At 33.0% G+C, this 27,032-nt stretch overlaps 1 long non-coding RNA gene across 5 annotated transcripts in view; it reads right to left on the bottom strand.

Moving 5' to 3' along the window:
* LOC116229326 (uncharacterized) overlaps window positions 1–27,032 on the bottom strand; it is a 92,221-nt gene that overhangs the window by 49,465 nt on the left and 15,724 nt on the right. For all 5 annotated transcript variants that reach the window (XR_016466940.1, XR_016466942.1, XR_016466941.1 and 2 more), the window contains one exon: window positions 12,021–12,083. This is a non-coding gene — a long non-coding RNA (uncharacterized LOC116229326). The remainder of the gene's footprint in view (window positions 1–12,020; window positions 12,084–27,032) is intronic.

The following is a 27,032-nucleotide window of genomic DNA, read 5'->3' as shown; positions in this document are numbered from 1 at the left end:
CCTAACTAGGAAAGACTACCATCAGGGAAGAAAGAAGGGGAAGGGAAAAAAATGCTAATTTTATAAAATTTTTCTCAAGGTTGTCTGAGTGAATATACAGGGAAAGTAGATCAAAATCTTGAGTAACAGAATTTAAGGGCATTGATGTATCCCAAAGGCTAAATTCCAGAAAATCAAAGACATAATAGCAGAAAATTATCGCCAAAATCGTAGATGCATGCTGGAGTGGAAAAGATTAACCTTACCTTACATTTTTATCACTCATTAAATTTTCCAATGTTGAAATCAAAACCAAAAGAAATCAGAGATATTAACATAATTACCAGAATTCACTGAGTGCAGGAGAAAGAATAGGGAAGTGTGAAAAACACTAAGTTCAGTCAGAGTAGTAATTATGACTCCCTAAGGTCAGTATATATTAGAATGCACATCCGCGTGTACCAAAAGGCCCGGTATGCATAAAGACCCATCAAACAGAGCATAAATGTCTAACACAGTAAATGACGCTGAGAAATCAAGTTAAAAGTTAGTATTTTTATCAAAAATTTAATAGCCAAATCCTCTCTGCTAAACAAACATGAAAAAATTTGTCCAACTCTATTTTGACATCTGCTTTCTGTAGCAGAAATGCAAATGACTTCTGTTTGAAACAAAATGCAGGCACTTTTGGAAGAAAGAGATCTAAAGCATTAAGATATTCAAAGTTTATAAAATTGTATAAGTAAAGGCTCAAAATTTAATGTTCATGAAGGAATAACACCAAATATCTTGTATGCAGTTAGAAAATCTAATATATGCAATTCCAATGTCGTTTAAACAAAGTATTCTGAAAAGTTTAGCACCACTAAAAATAAAAAACATCCAAGTTCTGGTCTGCCTGTCAGTATTCTCTGTTAATTAGTAGGAAAACTTCTATAATAGGATTAATGGCCAATTAATAATATTACCAGATTATAAAGATATCAGAAAGAAATGCCTACTACTCCTTGACCGTTAAGTTTGAAACCCATTCGGCTTTACTTGCCCGTATGTTTTACAGCTCTTTCTGCATTCAAATTCACTTGCAAGTGCAATCTAGTACTAAAAAAAACTTTCACATGTTGATGGCTGTGTTACCAAGTTAAAATAAACTGTGCATCATTTCATAATCAAACATATAGTGTGGCCCTGCATTTTATTTTGTGACTACATCAGTTACATTATTTCACTTTAAGGAAATTCACCGGTTTGGAGAAATCAAATCTTTGAGGTCTTTAAAAAATTTAACATACAGTGAAAGATTACCATACTACCGTGTCTCTTTAAGTCAGCAATTTTAGGAGATCAAGTTCCCCATTATTATATCACAGGCTTTTTTACAACTTGTGTAAATTATTTTAATTTATAAACCCCAAGATTTGATATTGATTTATTTTTATACTGTGCTTGAATTCATTTGAATCTCATTGTAGTAAGCTATTTTTAAAAGAACAGAAACAAATCATCTCATTTAAAATAATTCCAGTTACGAAACATAAGCATTAAAATAAATACTTAATATTAAATTAAACTGAGAAACAAGACAACACAGTAGCAATTTTACTACTTACTAGATAGTTACAGTCAAGCTGAGAACTTCTTTATTAACAGGTCATTGACGAAAATACCTACTTAATCCCATAAACTATTTAATTCTTTAAATGTACCTAAAGTGTTTTTATCTTCTCGGTGTTTCTTGGACATTATGACAATGTATTATATTCACCCAGCTCAGCTTGTAAGTTGACAGACAAGTCCCATCAGACTGCATGTTTGCTAAGAAAACCTGCTTTCATCTGTCAAATCTGAATGCTACACAGTAGCAACACTATTTTGTTCCATCATTTAATCACTTAAATATTTCACTTGATGGTTTGTAATCTCACAAATTCTATTTTGTCAGATGAAAATAATTTCAAACAAAATTAATATTCAGATATTACTATCTTTCTAAAACACTATTTTTTTTTTAAACAAAAGTTGCAGACAAACTTATTGCTTATCTCTTTCATGAAAGTCAATAAAGAAAAACGTGGTTGATTGCATAAAAATTGTGTTTTATAATATACCATTTTAGTTTCAAATCCAGAATTATATTTTGGTAGGACAGTACTTTTTTTCATAAACAGAAGTTATATCACAACACTAATTACATACAGACTGATTATAAATGTTTCCAGTAAGAACTCTTGCATGTATTATTCAAAAAAGGCAATGTTTACCTTCACTGCACAAAGGTCAGACAGATAAAGTAAAGCTTTTTTTTTTTTTTTTTGTCACTTTATTTTAATAAGCTCATTAGTATTTTGAGTGGAGATAAAAAAAAAAAAAAAAAAAAAAGTAGATCATCCCTGAAGCTGCTTAACGCGTTACTATCTGCTTTAAGCCAATTTTTCTCAAATTGATTCCTTCCTTAAGTTGGAAGGAGAAAGACACGTGACTTGCTATACTATATACTTGGCCAAATCATATTTGCTCTAGCTTTCATTTTATTTTTTCCAGATCAGACATGAATCTGGATTATCAAGAGAAAAAAGAGTCTAGTTTGACTCTTGATGAGATTACAGTTGGACACAAAAGCTTGTGCTTTTAAAAAATGTAATTAAGATCAAACTGGACATAATATTTTGGCTAAGAGCAATTAATAAGAGTATTAAAAGAAGACTGAAGAAATCCTTCAATGAAACCTCCAGGAAAGTCCCAATGATTTTAGGCAAAAATGAAAATTATCTGAGATCTCATTCACAAGCATTCTTTTCTTTCTGAAAGAGCACTCTGACGACCGGATGACCGGATACTGATCTCTCTCTCTCCATTTTTTTTTTTATTTTTTATTTTTTTTTTGCTTGCAATGGTTCATGTTAATTGGTTCAATCTGGGTCTTTCTGAGAGGTGAGCTGAAATCCCTACGTATGGAATGGAGTGTCAGTGATCCACATTTTAGTTGAATTACGTGGTACCATGTATTTAGCTTCTGCTGACAAAAAGAAAAGGGTTAATATTTCATTTAAAAAAATATACAGCAAAACCAGACTAAGTTGACTGAGTGGTTTTGATATTATTAGAAAACACTTTTTGGCAGTTTTTAGCAAATCTATCATTCATCATAATATTCTTCTACTGTTCTAATCTTCTACACAACCATAATTGCAAACCTGCACACATTTATTAGTATCTTTATTATCAATAAATGAACAGGTACTGTTGTTCACAGTATATTGTATACGCAAATGCAAGCTTTTAAGCAGTTAAAAAATAAATCCATAGAAATCTAACTTCTACCATAAAAGTCTGGTTTAATCATTCTGCATCTTTGTATAATATTGCACTAGTTATTTTAAAATACTGCTTATGAGTTATCTTCAGAGATTTCAAACATTTTAGTGTATCTAATATACTATTATCAACTGTAGGCCTGCAGCTATTCTTTATCTGTTTTATGTGGAAAGCTAAATAAAAACATGTCCTTTCTTTTTTAATTCAGAAGAGATTTGCGTATCAATTAGCCCATACTCATAAATGTACTGAAGAAAATACCAAGTTGATTTAATTTTCTTCATTTATGGTATGATCTCCAGATATGCTTGCTGCCCCTTGCTGTTTATGTCTCCTGCTTGACAGCAGCTGACTAATCAGCTGAAACTGACTTGGGTCTTAGGAACTTCTACTTTTTGGTGTTGCACATGTTTACTGCTTCATGCTAGAAGCTGTGTTTGAACTGGGAGAGAATCCTTTTCTTTCTCCTGTGTGGTCCTAATTGCAACAGAGACAGTAAGTGAAATATGCCCTAATATTAACAATAATAGCTTGTCCAACATTGTCAAAAGCCCATCTTCCTGGCAGCTTCAACAGAGAAGCAGAGGATCACTTGAGTATGAAAACTAAAACAGTCCATAGTCTCCCTCAGTCAATCTTTTCAAGAGAAGATCAGGATGATTAAAATGTTAAATTTGTCACAGAAGGATGTAAATTAGAACTGTTTTTCAAAGCATCAGTTTTTGATCAACAGTAAATTCACTTGACTAAAATAATTACAGAACAGCTAATCCTGAAAACAAATGGTCTGTTCACAAGGGGAAGAAAATCATCCTTGCTACTTAGGTTTATGGTATTCTTGACTGCATTATGCAAAGTATCAACAACTGGTCAAGTAAGGCGATCCTTCTCATCTATGCAGCTCCAGTGGTGTCACCTCTGGAGTGCTGGGTCTAGTTCCAAGCTGCCCACTACAGAAGAGACCATATTGGAAACAGCCCAATAGAGGTCCACCAAAATGCTGAAAGAACTGGAGCATCAATCTGCTCAGAATAGGCTAAGAGAGCTGTGACTATTTAGCTTGAAGATGAGGAGGTTCAAGGGGGATGTTATCTATATCTGTAAAAATTTAATCAGAAGGTACAAAGAAGAAAAAGCCAGGCTCTTTTCAGTAGTGCCCAGTGCCAAGACAAGAGGCAGCAGACACAAGCTGGAAACACAGGAGTTTCCATCTAAACATCAAGAAGCACTTCTGTGCTGTGTGGGTGACTGAGCACTGTCACAGTTTGCACAGTTTGCCAATAGATACTGTGTAGTCACATTGCTTCAGAAGTCAACTGGACGCTAGATAATGTCTTATGTAAAACAATCTACAAGAATATTGGGGGGGTGGGAGAAAACCATCAAATTGAATGATTTTTACCTAATAATTTATTATGTGAATTACCTCTGATCATTGGTATTTTCTAAGAAAACTATGAGAGATTCACTGAGATACAAACAAAGTAATATTTTGTTTTAAATAATTTTCATCCCAGATATTCCTATTTCTGTACAATATTTAAAAAACATAATAATCATTGTCAGAAACAAGCACCACAATTAGATGTATTAGAAAATCTTGTTCAAAAGGATCCATGTCCAGTAAAATAATGGAAATCAATACAAATTCAGTTTTCAACCAGAAATGAGCCCTACATGCATAATTGTGAAATTAAGTAAAGTTACTTCCCTTGTCTACAGAAACTTCTGTTATTTTGGAATAAAATTTGATTGTTGCAGTCCCACAAACAAATTTTCTATAAATTCTGTATTAGAATGCATGAATAAACATTTAAAAAACAGCAGCATCGATGGAATGAATAGGGTCATTAGTTAATGAATGGACAAGCTCTTCGCATTTGAACTTTAAATTTATCAACATGTTAGATGCTTGAAACATATATATTAAATACACAGTGTTCATTATTTTTGCTTCTAAATTACATAAATATATCCATCTACATTTATATATATCATATTATTCTATTGTAATGATGTGATAATGATGATATTATCAATAGCCTAGCATTTTTAATATGACTTTCTGATGATTGATGTACCCTGTAGAAATTTGAAGTGTATCTGACTGCATCTCCAAAAAACAGAGAACCTTTTTCCAAGGACTTCCCAATTAAAATGTGACACCAGTTATTTTTATTTCAGTGTTCAATAGAGAACTCAGTAAATATGTACATGTACATATGTATTATATGCAGCTATGAATTTAAAATAAATATTCCATGCCCAAGATAAATTTCACACTGATAGAAAAACTTGCTTCTTAGACTTAACAAAGACTTTCCTGCATAAGCACTATTATGTTTGAATGGTAATCTTACACAGCTAGTGTTTTCTTAATGTCCTGGGGAGCCTGATCATTGTAAATTACCTGTGACATCTCATTAATCCTCTTTTTCCTCACAAACGCATAATTAATGGTAACATTGACAATAATACACAAATTAGCTAAGTGACGCTTTATGGTGTTGGTTTTGATTAACGTCAGGAACCCAAAAATGACATTAATGTAATGCAGATCCCAAAAGGCAACCCGCACTTTGACCTCAGACATACATTTTGTTTGCACCATCACAAAGATTAATCCTTCCCTGGATGAAGACAAGACAAAACTCTGGCCACTGGCATTGCGTGCTGGGCTGTTGCTGAAAAACAAACTGCCTCAATTGCATTTGTTTAAGAAGGAAATCTTAATGCATAGAAAACAACGGCTTAGTGTCATTTCCTATTGTCTTGTTAGGACAAAGATAAACGAGCTACTGTCACGATTTAGATCAACTGCTTCTCTTCTAACTTCTTTTATTTGCTTATTTATGGACTAATGTTTAATTAAAAGTATACCTAGATACAGAAAAGCACAATAAAGTTATCGAATTACTTTCTCACTTCCTACACGCTTATTTGGTGGATCACCTTGTATTTAAACTTTCCACATTTTGTGTTAGTGTTATCAGTTCAAACAGGTTACAGCAGATTAAATGCAGTAATGCACTTATCCTAGAAGTAGCAGCATAAAGAGTACAATCTATTACAATAATTTTAAAAGGCCAACCATTTTCAGAATACATGCTTATTTGTCCATAATATTTATATATTTATATTATTTTTTTATATTATCTATGTATGTATATCTATGTATGCTTAACAGTGTGCAACAAAGTATCTGGCTCAAAACAGTTAAAATCTCCATCCCCCAATTTAAAAGCACTGTTCACAACCATATCATCTTAGAAAGTAAAGTAAATTTTGATTATACACTTGTATACTCTTTTTATCATTTCATAAATTTAACTCATTACAGAATGCACAAAACCTCAAGAAAAAAATAGTAATTATTGGAAAATACAGGAGAATATTTTTCTTCTAATAATGAAAATCCCATCATCACTTCTTTCTCATTAAGGTTTTTGCTGAAAAAGCATATCTGTAAAAGGTAATGAGCGATCTTGTTAGAGATAACATTTTTACATATATTATATTTTATTAGCCAAAATACTATAAGAAGACTTTTCTAAAAAGTGTTAAACATTGTCTGGGTTTCCCATTGCAATAGAACACAAGACTATCTTCAATTAATAAGATAATTTTTCTTTATCTCTCTACCTTTGTATAATACTGAGAGATGAATAGGTGTGGGTTTATCACGAATATCACAGAAAGAAAAAAATTACACAATAATATCAATCAGGAAAATATTTTAATATCACAAATACAAAGAGAAATAAATGGTCAAAAACTGAGTAATAAAAGACATCCCTGGTAGATAAAGCCTTTTAGATATCTTCATTTTTTTTTTATTATAAAGGTGCGTGTATATAGTTGAAAATAGATAGATTTTCACTGCTTAGTTTTTACATCTCCTATTGGATAATCTTAAATCTGATGACTTTAGACCTAAAATGGATATTTAAAATAATTTGCTTCATCTGATTATTCTTAAGTTAAATTTCTCAACAGTGTAGATTTTAAAGAATTTTATGCAAAACAGGATAAATTTTCTCTGACTGGGGAGTACATTTTAAAGCACCGCAAAATTTAAGGGGCAAAAGGGAATCCCATAGAGGCTGTATATTTACTCTAACTAACCAAGTCATAAATCCAGATTACTGCAATAAATTATTTTTATCGTTTGAACAGAGTAAGTACAGTATCACATTTGAAAGACATTTGTGTTTAATTCATATCTTAAAATTGACAAAGATAAACAATCACATCTACAGCAACTGAAATGCACTAATGTATACGGAATATACAAGCTAGAGCCAGGAGCAGAGACAAATCTGTTCTTTATATCATCATTGTGGCATAAGGTCATTCAAAATGTAATTGTACTTCTTTGTAAAACATAAAAAATTGTCTGGTTGGAGCTGCAAATTTTAAATGGCTTTGTCTGTGTGGTAATCCGTTATCAGCTTCTATGAACCCAGTAATTCTTTGTTTCATATACAGTTTGCTGGCAGCCTACAGTAACCATTTGCTACTTTTACTTTGCTGAATTAATATTCAGCCAGATACAACAAAAGCCTCCTAAATATATGTCTCAAAAGAAACCAGCCCACTTTTAACCCTTACTAGTTATCTCAATTTCCTCTTCACCATAGATATGATTAATATTATCCTATTAGCCTGACTGTCATTTTATTCTTGCAGTTCCATGCCAGCCTTGTAGAAAGCAATCTATCAAGAGATACATTTATTGGAATGATTTGTTTCCATGTTTAAGTGCTGCACGTTGACTTTTAATACTTAAAAATGGCTATAGCAAACTGATTTTTTAAAGCCTGTAGAATCTCATGCACATGCATGCATAAGAAAAAAGTTAGTCTGTAAGGCAACATATTTTTCTCACAATTCACTGAATGCTTCACTCATTAGTTTCAAGATATCTTATTCCAAAACATAATCTTATCAGAGTTCTTCATGTAAAATTTCTGTTTGTTGTCATACTTTGAAATTTAAGAACTACTTGAATTATATAGCTGAATGATATGCTGGCTAAGGCATTTCCTTATTCCACACTTTTACACTAATGCAATTAATATGATAGTTTCAGAAGGCAAAAAAATAATGTCAGTTTAGGTTTCATTTTTCACATCACAAAAACATTTCCATAGACTTAACAGAACATAAACTGGTTAAGTATATATTCAGTTTTATCTCCTCAGTTTATATAAATATTTACCAAAAAGGAAAAAAAAACCAAAAAAAAAACAAAAAAAACCCACCTGCATGCAATTACACACTTTTCCCCAGCTAGATTTAACATATGTGTGTATAACTGTAGTTTACCATGGAGCACAACACTGCATATTCAGGAAATCCATTCAACATCAGATGTCAGCATCTTACATAATGTTGTATAACTATGATTCACAGAAGAACAGCTTCCAGAAAAGCACAGTGTTCTACCTTTTAAGAATCTAAGCCTAATTTTATCTCAATAAACAATTGCTTTTTAGGGTGATGAAAGAAAATAATTACCATGTTAGACACGATAGCATTTACCTGTTGCTCTACGAAATACAGTGACAAAATGCTTGGTTACTTTGCTAGTTGTGAGTTGAGAAATTATTTACGTAAACATTCTTTATACATTCATCAGCAGGTGTTTCAATTTATAGATTTAATAGTAATAAAATAACATCAAATCCAGATCACATGATGTGCATATTCATGGTTTTTTTCCTCACTGGGGGGGGGGATAACAACCCTATTGAGACTGTACTTTATGAAAACCTTTAATGAGAATTCTGACTGTATTTTGTACCATGAATGTCAAATAAGTTTCAAAAGCAAATGTAAACTGCAATCCTAGTGACACATACTAAAAATAACCCTATAAATCTGTTCATTCTGTTTAGATAGTCTCCTGTGTTGTAAAAAGTGAGACTGCTTAGCTTTATTGTATGTTTTGGAGAAAACTAATTTTAGGAAAGTAGGCCACTGATAGCATTATATTATTCTTGTGATTTACAGAGAAGCAATCTATTTTCTGATCTTCTCAGAATCTTAGTATAATTAGGCAAACTTATAGCAAGCTCTTTCGAGGAAATTCTTTAGACAAACATATAGTTTCTTAATAAAGAGCTTAGAGATAATTTTATTTCTTAAACTAAGTATATGAACAAGCTACATTTCACTAAACAAAGCTACACAACATTCCAATGAAAAAATTCCACTGCGTTTTAGCCTGTCAAAGTAATTTGAGTGTTTCCAATAACACAGCAGCTATATCATAATACAAATCTGCTTACCAAAAGATTATATTCAAAGAATGCAGAAATTTGTGAGAAAGAAAGCTGCAAAAGTTCTACATTTCAGTTTGAGATATTACTGTTTGAAAAGAATGTCATCAAAGAAGCAATTTTGAAAGCTGCACCACATTATATGAAAATGCGCAAATAAAGAGGAACAGATTTTTAGCTTTCTTGTAAGACTAAATAATCTTTAGACCTTAAAATTACTCCTTTCCACATCTGAAAAATGATATGAAGAGAATGTTAACATTGGTTGCATTTTTGTATGTATATGCCCAAAGTGACAGCATTCTGGGTCTTTGTTTTGAGATATCTTTATCAGTCCTAAGGATGGATAAATCAGATCTATACAGTCACTATAAGTGCTGGAGACAGAAAAGGCTCAAAAGCTGGCACCAATTTGAATAATCTTTTCAACAATATTAATTGTATACAATGTCACATCACGTTCTTTCTCATTTCGCAACCAGGGCATATAATGAACCGGGGCATACAATGTACCACTCCAAGAAAATACGATGGCTGAAGGGCTTCTACCTTTAGACCCATTCAAGATAAAAAATATAAAACATTCGTATTAGTGTGATGGTTATTATAAGGATAATAGTGCAGTGGCAGTGCCAAGACATCATTAACGCACTGTATCTCTTCTTGATTCAAAAATTTTTGAGTTAATGGGCCAAATTTCACTATATCTTGTACCTGTAGTTGTCATTTTTTACAGCTATCTACTAAAAATAGCATGGTAGACACTAAACATGCATTTCTTCTGATGATCTCTATTAATATTATGGGGGAAAAAAAGTAGTTTAAAGGAATTATTCTTTTAAATCTGAATTTATGTGACTGAATGATTTCTGGAAATATTTATGTATACGTGTACTTGGGATTTTGCACCATCATTCAAAATTTATTTGATTACACTAAATAAATTCTGAATTATCTTATTCAGATTTTCCAAATCTGAAGAACTAAATTCCTTTATTAAATGTGACTCATCATATAAAATTATAAGTTATAGTCTGCAATATCATATCTTTATGTATACATAAAAATTCTGATAAAGAAATATTCTACTATCTATTGTAAAATAAAATACATGATCAGCATGGGAGAACTAATCACTGAAGCCCATGACAGCAGAGACTACTTTTGGTTAGATATGAAAATGAAAAGAAAAATGAAACAAAAATCCAACCTATCCTAATCAAAAACTACATGTAATTGAGAAAATGTGTGCGACTTTTACCAAATGTGAAGAAAGGAGATGCATACAAATACTCAAGAAAGAAAATGCAACTATGTATTTACAAAAGCAAACGGTATGAAATGTGTGCACATATAACACATGAAAAACGTAAGAAGTCCATTTTCAATAGCTATCAGTTGAGAAAGCTACTAATCTGGTACTTCTCTGCAATATATTAATATTTGATGTAAAATTGACACTGTGGGGTATAGAAAATTTGCAAACAATCTAATGGTAATGCAGTGTGAACTTAAAGGGAAGAAAATAAAAGGAATAGCTGGAGTGCATGCTCCAAGACTACTGACAATTCTCTAACCTGTCACAAATTACATTTTAGCTACTGTAGGGTATGTATAGGCTCGTCACAACTAATAACATTTTTCTTTCATCAGGTTTGTGTTAACATTCTGCAAATCTGAAATGTTTACTGTAATGAAGTAATGCATTATATAGATAGCATATGGTTGCTGGCTTTGTTTATATCATTTTAAAATATCTGAAAGGACCGCTTGGACTAAAGTGCAATGTTATTGCTTCCACAGTCAGTTGATGGGTTGTTTAATAGTATTTTAAATGTTTGTTAATGATAGTCTCAAAAAAACAGAAAAGCACAGAAGCAATGCAGAATAGCAGTATCACAATAGTTACAAAGATTAAAATGCCACTAGGGGACAGTAGAAAGTCACAAAATGAGGTTCTGTTGAAGAAAGCAGAACAAAAGGCCTTTCTTTGTCAAAAAGAAATCACAAATATGTATTTCTAAATAAAAATCATTTCACATGTGAGGGTTTTAAAGTTATGCATTAAATAGCAAGGTGGAAACTGGGAGATACTTGCATGAGTCTATTCTTAGGTCTGGTACATTTGTATCTATGTACTATAAAATATACAGTAATCTCCGTTTTAAAAAGAATAAATTCATGTGTGAACCAAATTATTTTCAGTACTTTCATAAGTTCTTAAAATGCAGAAGTTTCTGCCATTATTGCATAAGAATACATTAATCTGTGTAGTTTACTTGGCAATAAAATTAATAGATATTGTATGTTCTTGGGATATTAAGCAATGCAAATAAAGGTCTGGATTGTAAAAACGGAAAATAAGCAGCAAAGATCTACTGTATTATGAACTACTGTCAATGTATGGACACTCCTATTCTATGAGAGAATAGCAGTACTCACTCTGGAACAGGACAGTGCTCTTCTGAAGTTCAGACTAGATTCCAGTGCTCACTTGCTGAATCTCTGCAAAATAAAACAAAGCTTAGCACCATTTTATCTGCAAAAGAATACCAAGGTACTCTTGGTAATTGGTATTGTCCTGCAAACTGGAAAGTTTGCTTCAGGTATTTGTAGCTACAGAACTTTCCCTGTTTATATGAAGCATATCCAAGCTAACAAAATCAGACAGCCTGATTCTATGTGATCTACCAGTTCACATAAGTACAGGAGGTAAATGCATACTTCAGAAGTATTTAATTTTTTTCCATTTTCAAAGAAATGCATATTGGCCTACAAATTATCAAGGTTTAGGGAGCATCTAATTCTCAGTCATGTATTTCACAGTATGTAGGAGACAAGATGATTAGCTGTGAGCACAATGTGAATTTCTTCTTGTTTCTTGCACACAAAAACACACAAAGAGGTTTCATCTGTTGAAAGATTATCCCCATTCCAGAGAGGTAAAATGCAGATTCAAAACAGCAGCATGAATGTCTCCTCACAGCCTTGTAATTGCAGTCATCTTGTAGCAATGTCATGATCTTGAATACAGAACGTGGACAATGATATAATTAAGAATTTGAGTGAAAATAGCAAATCTGAGAAGTGTTGGTCTATAATAAGGGCCAGGACTGTTTTCAGATGGAAAACCTATCACATGCCTGTATGTGTGTGAAAGAGACAGGGTGAAATCTAACAAAGCAACAGGCAGATGTACCTTTAAAAAGTACTTTAAAAAGAAAACCCTTGTACCACAGCACAGTGAGAGAGAGAAGAGTGTGACTGAGAGGAGGATCAACAGAAGACAGACATGGAGAAGATGGAAATAGGGAAGAAGGAGGAAGCTAACGGGATTGAGAAAGAGGGAAGGCAAGAGGGAGTCAGAGAGAGAGAAAAATCATATATTATCAGATGCATCAATCATCATTTGTGCCAGGCACCATATGTACATAGATGACAAAAATTTCAACATACAACAAAATTCATAGAACAACAGAATATGCAATGGACAGTCTAGGACTACAAGCCCATTTCTCAGAAAGTCCTGTAACATTTCTTGAATCATTTATTGAATTGCATTTCAGTAACTGATTTAAAGTACATATATGATGTGAGTAAAAAGCAAGATTTTTAAGATATTAAGCTGTGATATCTCAAAAAGAGCAATTTTTTCTTTTAAAATGAGATTAGTTTTTAAGAATCTGAAAAAGTTTTCCAAATTATTTGGGTGATATATGGTTTAAAATTAGCTAAGAATGGAAGGATAAGCTTCTATGAATTTAATAAGTGTTGCTACCTTTTTAGTCATTATTTGTCCTGGGAAACTCAGCTAGGATGTTTACTCTCATGAAAAAAATTTGGAGGTCAAAAGTATTTCTAGGAAATGACCCAGGAAAAACCACTTCAACCAACAGTGGGCATCTTCAAGGACTTCCTTAAACACTCTGAACTTTGGAAGATATATTCTTATGATCATATTCTTAAGTGCTTTCCTGAGCAGCATAGACATGATTTTTAAAATAGTAATTAAGTACATAAAGGGGCTTACTAAATTAAAACTCAATGTTAAATACACTCAGAAGAGACATCTCCAAATTCAGCCACTATTTTTATAAACCGAATAAAGCTTTAACCACAAGTCATTTAACAGGCTACCACAAAGCTCTACCTGCTGAAGTTGTCAGAATTTTAGGGCTCTTCACAGGGTACCCTGGCAGTACAAAAGACTTGCATCTTGTAAAGGGAAGCAGTTTTCAGGGGAAGAGTGAGATCACTGATTAGAGTTAGTGGACAGTTTTATGGTTGGCTTATTTTAAAAACTCAGATTCAAAGAAGTTTCATAGTTTTCATGTTCTGATCCATATAACAGTATCTTTGTGCCTTTATAATGTCTGCATTTTTTTTTTCACTATATTGGACTTCATATCTCTAATCAGCATATAATTTGTGCTCACGTTTCCCTTAGCTACCCACTTTTTCATATATTTTACCCAGAAAGAATACTTCTTCCAGTTGTCTCTCAAACAAGACTCTTGCAGCAATACTTCCTTCCTGCTATTCTCATACTCATCTCCACGCTGTTTTGTCCTTCCCCTACCTTTCTACTTCAAGCTTTGCCCTGAACTTAAGTGTTGTTTTCACTGTCAATGTCTTGTGACACACTGAAGTTCTTCAGCTTTCATTTTCCATTTTTCATAATCACGGAAAACCACATTACAAAGCAATGAATTGCGATTTAGCACTCCTATATGTCAAGTGAGAAGTTTTCCTAAATCAGGACCACATCTGTAACAAGTCACATTCTGGTGTTTTGATGTGTTTAAGTGTTAGATAGTTCTCTCTAAAGGATTATTCCATTACACATTCATTTAACTGTACATTTTGGTCACTTTCTTTAACAGAGCTCTTAAAAACTGCTATAGTTCATGAAAAATAAAGTGCCCCTATTTCTGTTAAAGGCACTTTGAACAAGATGCCGTTGCCTTTGTTAAAATAGGAAAAAATGGCTTTACATGCGATTATCAGAAAGCCATGGTTTGCAAAAATAATTTGGAAGCTGTAGCAATATCAGATGTTAAACAGGAACTAACATTCAATACCCCATAACGCATTAATGAACCCAGAATAATGTTTGTTCCTTTTTATTTTGTTTTTCGATCTCTGTTGGTGTTTTATTCAATGGAAAATATCTTTCTGGCAGTAACTTGTTGCTCTGCACTAAATGAAAAAAATATGAACTGGAAAAAAATAATGTAAACATGCTAAAACTTAAACCTACTGATCTCCCATTTAATTCTAAGTGTACAGAAAACAATGGATAGTTCTGATACAGCACCTGATTGATATTTCCAGGGTGTGAAAACCTCCACCATGAGATTGGGCTGATATTGCATATTCAAACACATACAGTGATATATTTGTCATTGCTATTGACCTTTATCTCTCTAGTTTCCTGACAACCTTCTACAGTTATTGACATTACAAATACCAGTGACAACGTGCAGGGCAAAGTATAACCTTTCATTTACCTTCATGTCCCTCAAATGACTCACATAGGTAGTTTCAACAAAAGCTGCAAACAATGATACTGTTGATTTTTTTTTTCTTAACTTGCTAAAATGTTTTCCATTTTCCTCTTGTTCTCTGAAAATCATGCCAATAACTCGCTACAAAGGAAACGATTTCAAATGAATACAGGTAATTAGAAGTGTCAAGAAATCAGCAGAGAGTAGGGTGTCTGCCATCATTTCTGTGGAAAGAGTGCCAGATTCCCTTTCAAAAAGGTCTTTGTCATTTTTTAATAGAAGATAATTAATGTAGACTACAGTAAAGAGTACGGGATCCCAGTCACTTGTCTTTCTTTCCTTAGAAATTGTACTATGAAGATGTTTTGATTTCTAGAAACAATCTTCTGAGGTTATTTAAAAATGACTTTTAATTACAAGCATGGTCTTTTTAGTCTTTTCATTATTGTAAAAGCAAGCAAGAAGAATTTGGAAAGGGCACGTTTATAAGGGTGACATAGAAGAAAAAAAGTTTTATTTTAAAAATTCCAGGCCTAAGCAGTTTGTTTCAAGTGACAAGATGACTTCATGTAGCTGGTAGTATCCACTATGGAAAACACCAAAAAAAAACAGACCCAAATGTGGAAATTTATCCATTAGTAGCATAAAGTCCCACTATCTGAATACAGAAAGGTGGAAGGGCAGTGCCTATATAATAAAAAATTACAGATATTAATGTTGCAAAATGCTATATATTAATTGTAACTCAAAAAATACCTTGTTATTTTGATACTATACGTATGACAAACCAAAATCTTCTTGGACAGGCTGTACAAAATTCATGATTTCTAAGGATAGTTGTACATTTTACGTAAAACTCAATATTTATTCTGAAATCTAGAAAAAAATGGTGTTTGTTAAAAAATATGAGTACAGTGAACCAGAAAGTTGAATCATGAAGTGATTAGTGCACTGAGATCAGTAAATTCCTTTCATGAGAAATTAATGCCTCAAGATAAAACTGAACAACCTTATATAAGTATCTAACAATACATCTAATCAACTAAGTAATCCTAGTATGCTACAAGCATGTAAAATTACAGATGTTCTTAGCAGTCATGAAATTATCTAGAACTTTTCTGATTATAATTACAGTACTTCCCTTACTCTTTCCAACAATATATCTGCACTCTCCAATACTTGATGACATAGAGAAATAATTATTCAATTAAGAGATGAAAATGTTTCCTATCTTTTTTCATTTCATTATGATGGACAGCTAAAGGGCCTCAAAATTACATTTGTATTGATACAATGAGGTCTACCAATAAGGAAATTATATTTTCAACAAAAGACCAAATTAAGTGAATATGATCAAGCACTGTAAAAAACAGAATCTATCCTGTTTTGATAATGGAAAAAAATGTTTCAAAAATATGGAAGACTGGTAACAAAGCATAGTGTATGCAAGAAAATATGACAAATTTTAACTTTGCATTTCCATCTGTACGTTCAGTAATAGAGGAAATTTATAATAACATTTACCAACACTATTTATTTGTGTTACAATGAGGTCATCAGTTTGGATTTTAAGGCAACATAGACATCTAAAGGGAAGATGCTGACAACCTTCTGATTTATGTAAATCAAGCCTAACACATTTCATAGTCTGCATGTCACTGCCAACAGGAATTAAAAAGTAGTAACAAACAAACAGCTCTCTGCTTCATGGTTCTGAAAATAGTTGATAGATCTTAGGGCAGAAATTCCCCTAGTCTTCAGTGCATGCCTTTTCTTCTGGATCTGCAATCTGACATTTCCTACTACACATTTAAATTCACAGCTGCAGGCTCTCTCTCTTTGGGGATTGCTTCCTTTAGGCCTAGTCTGCCATAGGCTAAAATCTCTGCAAAGTCTTTCACAAATTCCAATGGGAATATATCAATTTCTTCAGCCGCAAAATCCAGAAAAGATGCTACAAGAAATCACCAATGTTCTTGGTGCTCTATCACTCTGAAGAATGAGAGTTGGAGAACCACTGTTCTTAATCAAGCATCATCTGCATTTCTAACTACTTTCAGCCAGACTGCCAAAGACTGGGGAGAGCTGGTTCATAGATGTTTTCTAACATTAAGAGAGAATTCAAAAAATTGATCCTGAGACAAATCCAGCAAAGCAGAAAGAGCACTGTTTCAGACTAATATATTGTAGACCACTATATTTGAGTATTAAATCTAATGAACAAAAATACTTCTAAAATTTGTGGCAACATAGATGTAAGAATATAAGAAAAAAGTTTTTGTCTTAGGAAGTCATGAAATTGAGCGGAATAATGAGACAATATCCCTGAAAAAAATTACAATTATTTTTGCTCCTTTCATTTTTCAGAATAGATAAAAATGTGGAATTTGTTTATTACTATGAAAAATTAAATATAATGATTAAATTATCATTGATTGTGTATAGTTAAAAAAACAGCCACATATGGCAGTGATAGCAATGATTTCTTAAAAGACCATGAAAGTGAGCAAGTAGCATAGCAAGTTCTCTACTATATTTATAGGTGCACGATGAACCACTTGGCAATGAGCATAAAGTCATGCTACCACATTACAGCTACCAAAGATAATAACTGAAGTCAGTCAGTAATGGTCCTAGGCACTCATATGATGTTTGCATCACTACTTTGTGATATCCTAAATGTGTGACCTAGTACCAAATAACTGGTTATCCTGAGCAATCATCTCCAGCTCTGTGTTTGAACAGTCCTGCTGTGCATAAGGCAGCAGCTCTCCAACAGTAATCCATCAGTAGCAGCATTAAGACATTTCAAGATATAGCTGGACACAAGCTGGAAAATACAACCTCAGGAATGGGAACTACTACTGGCAATACATAACCTGAGTCCTCAGGTGAGTAACTCACTTCTGAACTCTTTGATTTGGCTCGTGGACTAAGTTAAACAGCTCCCTCAGGAGTAGAGAAGCCACCCCCACTCATGTCACTAGATGGGCAGCTCAGCCTCCCACACTTGTGAGATGGGCAACACAAATTCAAGACCCAGATTTAAACAGACAGCAGGGAAACATAGAATACTGATCATTGGGCAGCTTACTATTTAAAAACCTTTGCCAGTTTGTAGAAAATTGTCCTGGGCCTAAAAAGTGTATCTGTTAGAAATTATATTTAAGTAAATACATTTGAACAAAAAATTTCAGATGAATCCCACCTCTATTCCAATTCTATTATTTGCTTAATAAAAATATATTTAGTTAAAAAGAAAACAAAAAGCATGGAAGTCAAAACTAGTTCTGCTCCTATTATTCTGTTCATCTCCAAATATAACAAAAATCATAGCTGCACCTGGGCTGAAATTTACGCTGAAGTAATAGACTTTGCTCCTTTTGACGCAGGCTTGTATTCTTGTTTGCTCCTTAGCTATCGCAGAGAATACAAAGATATTTCTTAATTGAATCAGGAACATTTTCATATGAGAAAACAATTTCACTTTGAAAATAATTATATATAATTAGTCAAGCATTTCATTGTTAAAGTGTATGAATTTTGACTTTTATTAGCTCACTAAGCTAAATTTTTCTAACAAATGCCATGTAACTAATATATGAATATGTACAACTTCTTTATCTATAACCACATATGTTGAGTAATATTGTTAACATTTCCCTTTCCACTTCCACTAAATTTTTAGAATTTTTTCCCTCAACAGATTTCATGATTACTAGCAAAGATTCCATTGGCTGCATCTTGCCATCTACTAGTAGCGAAAGAGAAGCATGACAGAGCTGGAATGGTGTTGAGAATGCTACTTTTGTTTTTAATTGCAGCACTATAGCACATAACAGAAAGGGAAATGTCTGTATTTTATGATAGAAAAAGTAAACAGTAAGCATTTAATTATGATTTCCCTTCCAAGGTACTTTCAAGAGTCTTATTCACATGCAAAAATCAGTGAGTTTTGTAATAATAAATCTCCATCTTCTACCAAAATAAAAGTTTCTCCATGAATTTTCTATATCAACATTTTGCAGCACAGGTACATTAAAACATCAATGTTTTGAATCTACCTGTCATAAAAAAACTAGTTAGTCACAAAGACATAAATGTCCCTTGAACTGCTAACAGACACACATTTTCGGGACTCTTACTTATTGAAGGATAACAAAGTAGATGAAATAGAAAACTGATTTAAATTAACTTTGGATGTTGTCTCAAAATTTTTCCTAATTTGCTTGCTATGCAAGTACAGCTTTCCAACTGGTCAGTTCAACTCAGTGGTAAAAAACTGTATGTGTGCAAGTGTATGCAGACATAACTACCACATTGGTACAACAAAAATTCCAATATTAACAACAAGTGCATATACCATAGGACCATTTATTTCAATTCCTTTTACATAAAATGCAAGAGGACATGGAATATAATAAAGCTGAAAGACACCCTGCAATGTACAGCATTTACTTCCTTATGAAGTCGGTGTTCTGAGGAAAACAGAAGGGAGAAATCCTTGCAGTGGCTAAAGTTCTATGCATCTTGCCATGTTAAAATCAACGTGAAGTCAATGTTCAAGCATTTCGACCAGCTCAATGAGGATATGTATTTTTTAATTTGTAAATTAGATTATATTGATAGTCTTCATTTTAATAACAAGAAATGACATCAAGTTCTAAGAGTTTCAATAACATCTAATAATACATAGAATCTACTACTAAGATTAATATGTAACAATTATAGATGAATGGCTACTATTGTGATTAAATAATAAAAAATGTCACCTACTGTAAATTAATGCATTGAAATGAATTTTGAAAAGGAATTAATGAAACAGTGCTAGCTATTTCGTGTCTGGAGATTCCAACAAATGCAGTGTGAATACAAAACTATGTCAGAATAATGCCCCCATGTACATCAGTCACAAAACTGGCCTCTGTACAATGTTGGACATAAGATCTTTATCTCCTTAGTTCTAGAAAACACCAGTAGGATTTGCTGCTTCATATCACCAAGAAAATTTAATTTCTCTAGGTATTCTATTAATTTAAAAGTCTGTAAGTTGTAACTATCCCTTGCTAAAGATTTCACATCCAAAATGTTTTGAAAGCCACTGAAATGTAAATGCCTTAGAAAGCATACAAAATCCCTTTCAGGGTAAAACTGAAATTAGCAGCAGAATAGGATTTAAAACAGAATAGCAATCTGAATCGAAGTGGAATCCAAGAAAATCATATCAGTGATCTCAGTTATTCTCGTGTAATAAGGAATTATCTCTCCCATTTACCTCAAACTGTGATAGAATTAATCACATGATTAAGGGGACCTGTGAATCGCCTTGTACATGTAAAGTTAAAGCAACTTTAAGTGGAAAACTGGGAGGTTTGTCTTCCTTGAGTCTTGCATTTTTGCTTTTGTGAATTCATACATGAAAAAATATTACTTTGTTTTAGATCACCGCAAACTCAAGCCCGAAGACTTTCATATATCATTTGAACATAATATACAGTATATAATATACAAGCTCAAAATTAAACCCAACTTCTCAGTGGTATTCCAATTAAATTATATTTTACTCAGGATCTATCCTGAGTTTTGCTTTTAATTGAAAATAGGCTTCTTTTCAGTTGGATAACTCAAATACAGTGGATACAATTCAAAGTGATAGAATTATCAAATGAAAAAAATTACTATCATTTAGTAACAGCAAAGAATTCAACTTTCAGCTCTCATTTGGACTTACATCTGAATTCTAGACTTATCCATATTTCAGTCATGTACAGTGAATGTACACAGAAATCCAGATATACTTGCTGCTTTTCCCTCATTCCCTTGTTCTCAAAAAAACTTCATGTAACAGCAAAACAAACAAGTACATGCAGGATAAGAAAAAGGCCACATAGAAAAAAGTGAAAGATTTTAATTACAAACAAATACATTAGAAAATAATTTCAAAAATTACATTATCCTTCTAGAATTATATAGTGTATAGCAATCTATTCTAATGGACCAGAAGGATTAAGCTCTCCAAACTCTATGCGAAAATAAACAAGCTAACAACTGGGAGGTCAGAAAAGGAAGATTCTGCCTCCCACAGAATTCATTGCTTTAGGTAAGCAAAAATTGTGCCTCGACATTTATTGAACCCTCACATTAAACACAAACCCTATAAATCATTTGCTCTCCGTTCTTACAGAATAAATAACAAATAAATTCTAGATCAAATAACATTTCAGTCACTTAAAATCTTTGCAACTCTGACATCTTTTTCATTAACATAATTCCCATGGAGTGAGCTAAATATGACTCATTTTAATGCTCTATCAATATGCCTGACCTCATAATAAATATGATCCTTTGCCTTTAAATGTTGAATAGTGGTGCTAAGGTCAATGGCACATTAATAGAAGTCAACTACTTTCATGAATTGTTAATTAATTACTTTTGTTGTTTTGCACATTATATTGGTCAAAGAAATAACAATAGGCTTTTTCTACAGGATAGAAGAATAATGTGTATTTGCTCACCCAAAGCAAAGATATAAATTCATATTTTCTTAATTACTTGGATGTTGGAAGGAGCCTTCTTAAATATTGCTTAATATTTGGATTATCATACTAAATACATTTTGGCTAGGGTACAGTGCCAAAAATGTTGTTTAGTGCAGTGAAACAGATGTGGAGTTCACACAAAAACAATAAAGTTGAGTTCAAACTCTTGCATGTCAGGACTTTTCAACAAGAGCAGAGTTTTCTACAATAGCTAGTTCTCTGTGAATGTATACTAGTATCTCCAAATTGCATTACTGGAAAATAAAATGTTTACTTGTATCATGTGAAGAGGGAAAAAAAAAGACTATATTCAGGTCCACCTTCCCTACTTTACTGCAACATATCTAGAGTAGCTTAATTCCCTGGATAGTTCTGCTGGACTAAAACTCTACAGAATGAAGACTCAGAACTACTAATCTAATTGAACTTCTAAAATGAATATGTTATCAGGAAATATTAATATAAATACTCAAGACTTCTTAACTTAGTTGTCTTAAGAAAACATTAGGAATGTGTTGTACTACTAGGGAGTCAGGAAGCATCAAAATTAAGTTTAACTGACTAACATTAAGTACAGATATGAACAGTATTATTTACTTCTATAATTTAACTTTCAAATTTAAAACAATGTAACTTTAAAATGAAGCTAAAGTGAATACCTTAAATTAAATATAATGTTTTAGACATATTGAAAATACACTTAGACACGCACAACAGGAAACTACTAAACTCTAACAGCCTCAGAATACCTTATGTCAGTATTCCTCCAATCTGGTTAAGTGTGATCTTCCTGAGTTGAAAACTTACAATAAAAATATCCAGGTACTGTTGAAGTAGGAATCCCTTCCTATTTATATACAGGACTGCAATTTCTTAAGGGGTTTTGAAGATCCCTTGTTTACTCATCATTCACTTTTGCTACACAACTATGTTAACTCTGTCATTACAATATGATTAGGTGTGCATAAATGATATATTTAAGAGAGTTAACAGTTTCCAGAAACATTACATGAATAAGTTCAGCACAAATGTTTTTGGCATAATTGTCATTCAAAAGCTCAGAGAAAATATATACTAAATATGCTTATAGTAAGATTTTGGTGATAAGGAATGGGTAAAGTTCAGGTTGGATATTAGGAAAAATTTATTCTCAAAATGAGTGGTGAAGCATTGGAACAGGTATACTATGGAAATGTTGAAGGCACCGTTTCTGGAGGTGTGTAAGGATATTATGAATATAGTACTTAGGGATATGGTTTAGTGTGCAAAATTGGTGGCAGGCACATAGTTGGACTGAAGATCTTAGAGGTATTTACCAACCTATAATGATTCTTTTATTCTGTTTTATGATTCTAAGTTTAGCTATAGGCAGTGGTTACTTTTCTAATAAAAGGGATCATGTCCTATACAGGAAGGTTAAGTTTTTGTGGGAACTATTTTGAAAATAATATTAGAGTGTGGGACAGAAATAACTAGCAAGGCTCAAATTAAATTTGACTCAATCTTCTAATACCTGAAGCTAGTGGGATATATCTGTTCCAACTTTTCCAGCAAAGCAATTCATTTTGACAGACATTTTCAGATGACTGTGTTTCAGCTAAGCCAAACCAGGCCATTTAAAAATTCTTGTGAAAATGAACTACAGCAGTCACACCACTATTTTGAGAGAACATATTGCTCTACTAAAATACAACAAGCATTTTATAGTTGAGTTATATTTCTACTCAATCAGGTTATATGCATTCAGTGATTTTTAGAATATGTGGACAAATGGAATAAAGAATGAAAATGCATATTTTATGTAGGTCACTCTGAAAGTAATGCCTCATAGTTATTTCCATGGAAGCTTCAACAGAAACAAAGAGCACAATGACACTATTTAAAAGAGGAAATTCTCGGCTATACATCACTTTTTTTTTTTTTCTCAACAGTCACAACCATTTGCTGTGCATTTGCACTAGCAATGAACAAGAGCCTGCATATTATGCTCATAAAAATCTGCATGGCCATCCAAAGCATGGCTTGTCTTTCATGTTACTGTCACCACTGCTGAAATGCACCATCCACCACTTCACTGTGCTCACATCCACTGTTCAGTCTCCATAAATGTTCAGCAAGTGTCAGTGAATGTCAGCAAGTGCAACTCTTTCAGCATGGAGGAATTCAATCCCACACCTTTGCATCATAAGCTTTTCCATGCCAGACACCATTTTGTCAGACTGCCTCTCTCCTCTGCTACTGTCTGTTGCATGACAACAAAATTTAATGGAATACTGTTGGAACAATTCAACCTCTATTGTCATACCATCAGTATCTGCCTCTGACATTGTAGACCAACTTATTAAGTATAAGTACTACAGCTTTGTTTAGAAACAAATATGGATGTCTCATTCTATCCTAATGTTAAGCCAGGAAACAAGACAACAAACTGAATTAAGAAAAAACCTATTCCACTAGCAACCCACTATCCAATCATAGCACATCTGCCTTTCTTCTATGATGACAAGGATGCACAGATGTTTTTTAATATCCATAGACCAATATGCTAACTATAAAAACAAAGGAACACACAAAATATACTGCCAGTAATTCCGTTAATCTAAGATAAAAACAAAGATGAAAACAGAATGAATCAGGTTGTTCAAACAAACTTCTTTCTACTTATAAATCAGAGCACTAAACAGAAATAAATACATATGTATCCAGTGATCTAACACCCATCCCAAGCTAGCCCCATCTTGTGTCACTGTCTAAGTCATGCAAATTACACCAGAACTGCCAGTTGACTAAGATTAATGACACTGCGCCAGCTTCTTTGTTTCTCTCTGCAGCCGTTTAGTGTGAAATACTATCCAAAAACATTATCTATCCTCTATTAATCCCACAAATTTGTTCACACCATGCACATTGTTTAGGGCAATTTACAACAGGAACATACTGAGCACAATTGCATTTAATTACTTGGGTTCTAATTACATTCATTAAAGGCTAATAAAATAAATGAAACAGCTTTAAAAGCTTCTGCAAAACACATGGGTCTTGTCTCCCTCATGACGCATACTGTAGAGGTTTGATGTGAAACACAGATTTCAACATATATGTCTATTATAGATAGTAATATACACAAAGACATGAAATGCATAGATATGTGTTTATTTATATATAAACCATATGCACATCACTTCTCAGTGATCTTGACTGCTGCAGATATTTACTTATATTACTAGCCTTGAAGATGCCAGGCACCATAAGATACTTTTTAATGTGGTATATTGAGAGGGAGTAATATCAGTTTTAAAAATTCAGTTATTTTAAAAGTCAGATCTTTTAAGTGTTTCCACCTGTACGACAGAGTTATTCCCTCTTTCTCTCTCATATCTGCATTACAAAGATACAAACTGACATCAGAAAGGAGAGAAAGTCAGCCAGCATGGAAGAGAAGAAGAAAGAAGAGGGAAAACCACATTGCTTTATTTGGTACATATTCTTAAAGACACTTAAGGCTCATTTCTGACATTTATCTGAGGATCTGAATTTTTTGTTTGTAGCTCTTTACATTAGAAAGCACATTCTGAAGCACATTAGGCAGTCTAAATAAATACCCCATGGCAGTCAAAAATGTAGCTTGTTAATAACACAATTTCCTAATTCTTAAGTTTCTATGCTACTTCCATTGTTTATAAAGCAGTTTATGGCACAATGCTGTTGATAACAGTATGCAACAGAATGGTGAGTTCCTCTTGTTGTAACTATTCATTTCTCTTGGATTTATAAGATGACCTGGCCATCAGGAAAAGAAACCAAGTTCTAGTTAATTACACTACAAACCTTATACTATACATACGTGGGCTTAGATGAAGATTCAATTTGGCACTTTTGGAAATTGAAAATTCTTTAAATATTCTGCATCACAAATATAACAGCAATCAAACAAGTCTGCCAACAGTTAAAAAGTATATAAACTTAATGTAATTTTGTTTTATGAAGAAATGCAAATTACAAAAAAAAAAAATCAGCTTGGAGGATTAGCTTCCAAGGACTGCAGAGTTTACGGTTCTCTACAATATATGCAAGCACATCACTGGTAATCCCAGATAACCAAGTTAATTTCCAGAATTTTAATAAATGTTTTTAAGCTCCATGAAGCACTCAAAGACTTGGTGCACGTTCTATGAAGTATATCAGGTCAATTCATTTATCTTCTCGGCTATTATTTAATAATCATTCTCTGGCTAGAAATTTATTTAAACATTTTAACAAGTTCCATTTTTTTTAGTCCTTTACAAAAAATTATATTTTACCATAAAATAAAATGCAGAACATTTTTTCTCCTTGGAGTAGGCTTTACAAGAAGCATGCTATGCTCATACAGCACTTTGGGCAGCTTAACTGAGAGCAGTAAAAATAACATGGCTATGCGTACCATTTTAGAAAGTTCACCTTAAAATTATACAACTCTGCCACATACACATCTCAGAATGTACCTTCTTTTGAGCAGAGGATCAATTCCTTTTGCAAACTATTAAAAGAACAGGCATTATAATAAAAAAAATCATATGAATCCTTCATTCTGATATATAAACCCCTCATCGTGAATCAACATTTGCTTTGGAGGAGGGAGGAGGGGCACCCATCCTGCACAACAAAGCAGCAGCTCAATACAGCTGCCATCTGGCTTCCTCCCGCAGTTCACTTCCCAGAGCAAACAAGATCCATAGTTTAAGGAGTGTTGGGGAAGGGAGAGGGGCTGTAGTTTTAACCTTACAGCTTTATGATGGGGCATTTTTCCACTCTATAAAAACCCCTCTTAATATAGAGAATGGAAGGTTCAGGAAATTGTTAGTAGGATAGAAAGCCTTTCACTTCTGTGTTTCTGGTTCAGATCCATATCAACTCAGTAGTAACCAAATATAACTATCACCTGAAGGACTTTTAATGAAGTGAGTTAGCTGATCTCAGTATAATATCTAGTGAGCAAACCTACATACCACTAAAAGCAACACCAAACAAGATAAACTCTTCCCTCCTCACTGTGCAGAAATCGCTTCTCACCAGCAGCAACTGAGAACCCTTCAAACAGGGTATAAACCAAATTATTTTAACTACAAGAGAAGAGTGCCAAAAGCATGAGAGTCAGGGGGTCTACTGCATAGTATGCAGTTTCTGTTTGAGTTTATAAAAGCAGAAATTTGTCAATGTTCATGTTATGTTTTAAAGCCCATTGTCCTTAGATTTCCTTAGGTAGATGGAAACTTGAGTATAAAAGAATCTAACAGTCTAGCTTTACACTTATACTGGACTGATGGACACAAATTCTCTAGTCTTCCTGCATGTCATGCAATGGTGAGCATTCACCACTTTGCCATGTTTACAAGCACTAATAGAACCAAAGATTCAGCCTTCGTGTT

The sequence above is a fragment of the Phasianus colchicus genome, chromosome 5 (assembly GCF_987193195.1).
Source record: "Phasianus colchicus chromosome 5, bPhaCol1.hap1.1, whole genome shotgun sequence".
NCBI classification, from domain to species: Eukaryota; Metazoa; Chordata; class Aves; order Galliformes; family Phasianidae; genus Phasianus; species Phasianus colchicus.
Note: the sequence above shows the minus strand (reverse complement) of the source record. Positions and strands in the feature narration are given on the sequence as shown.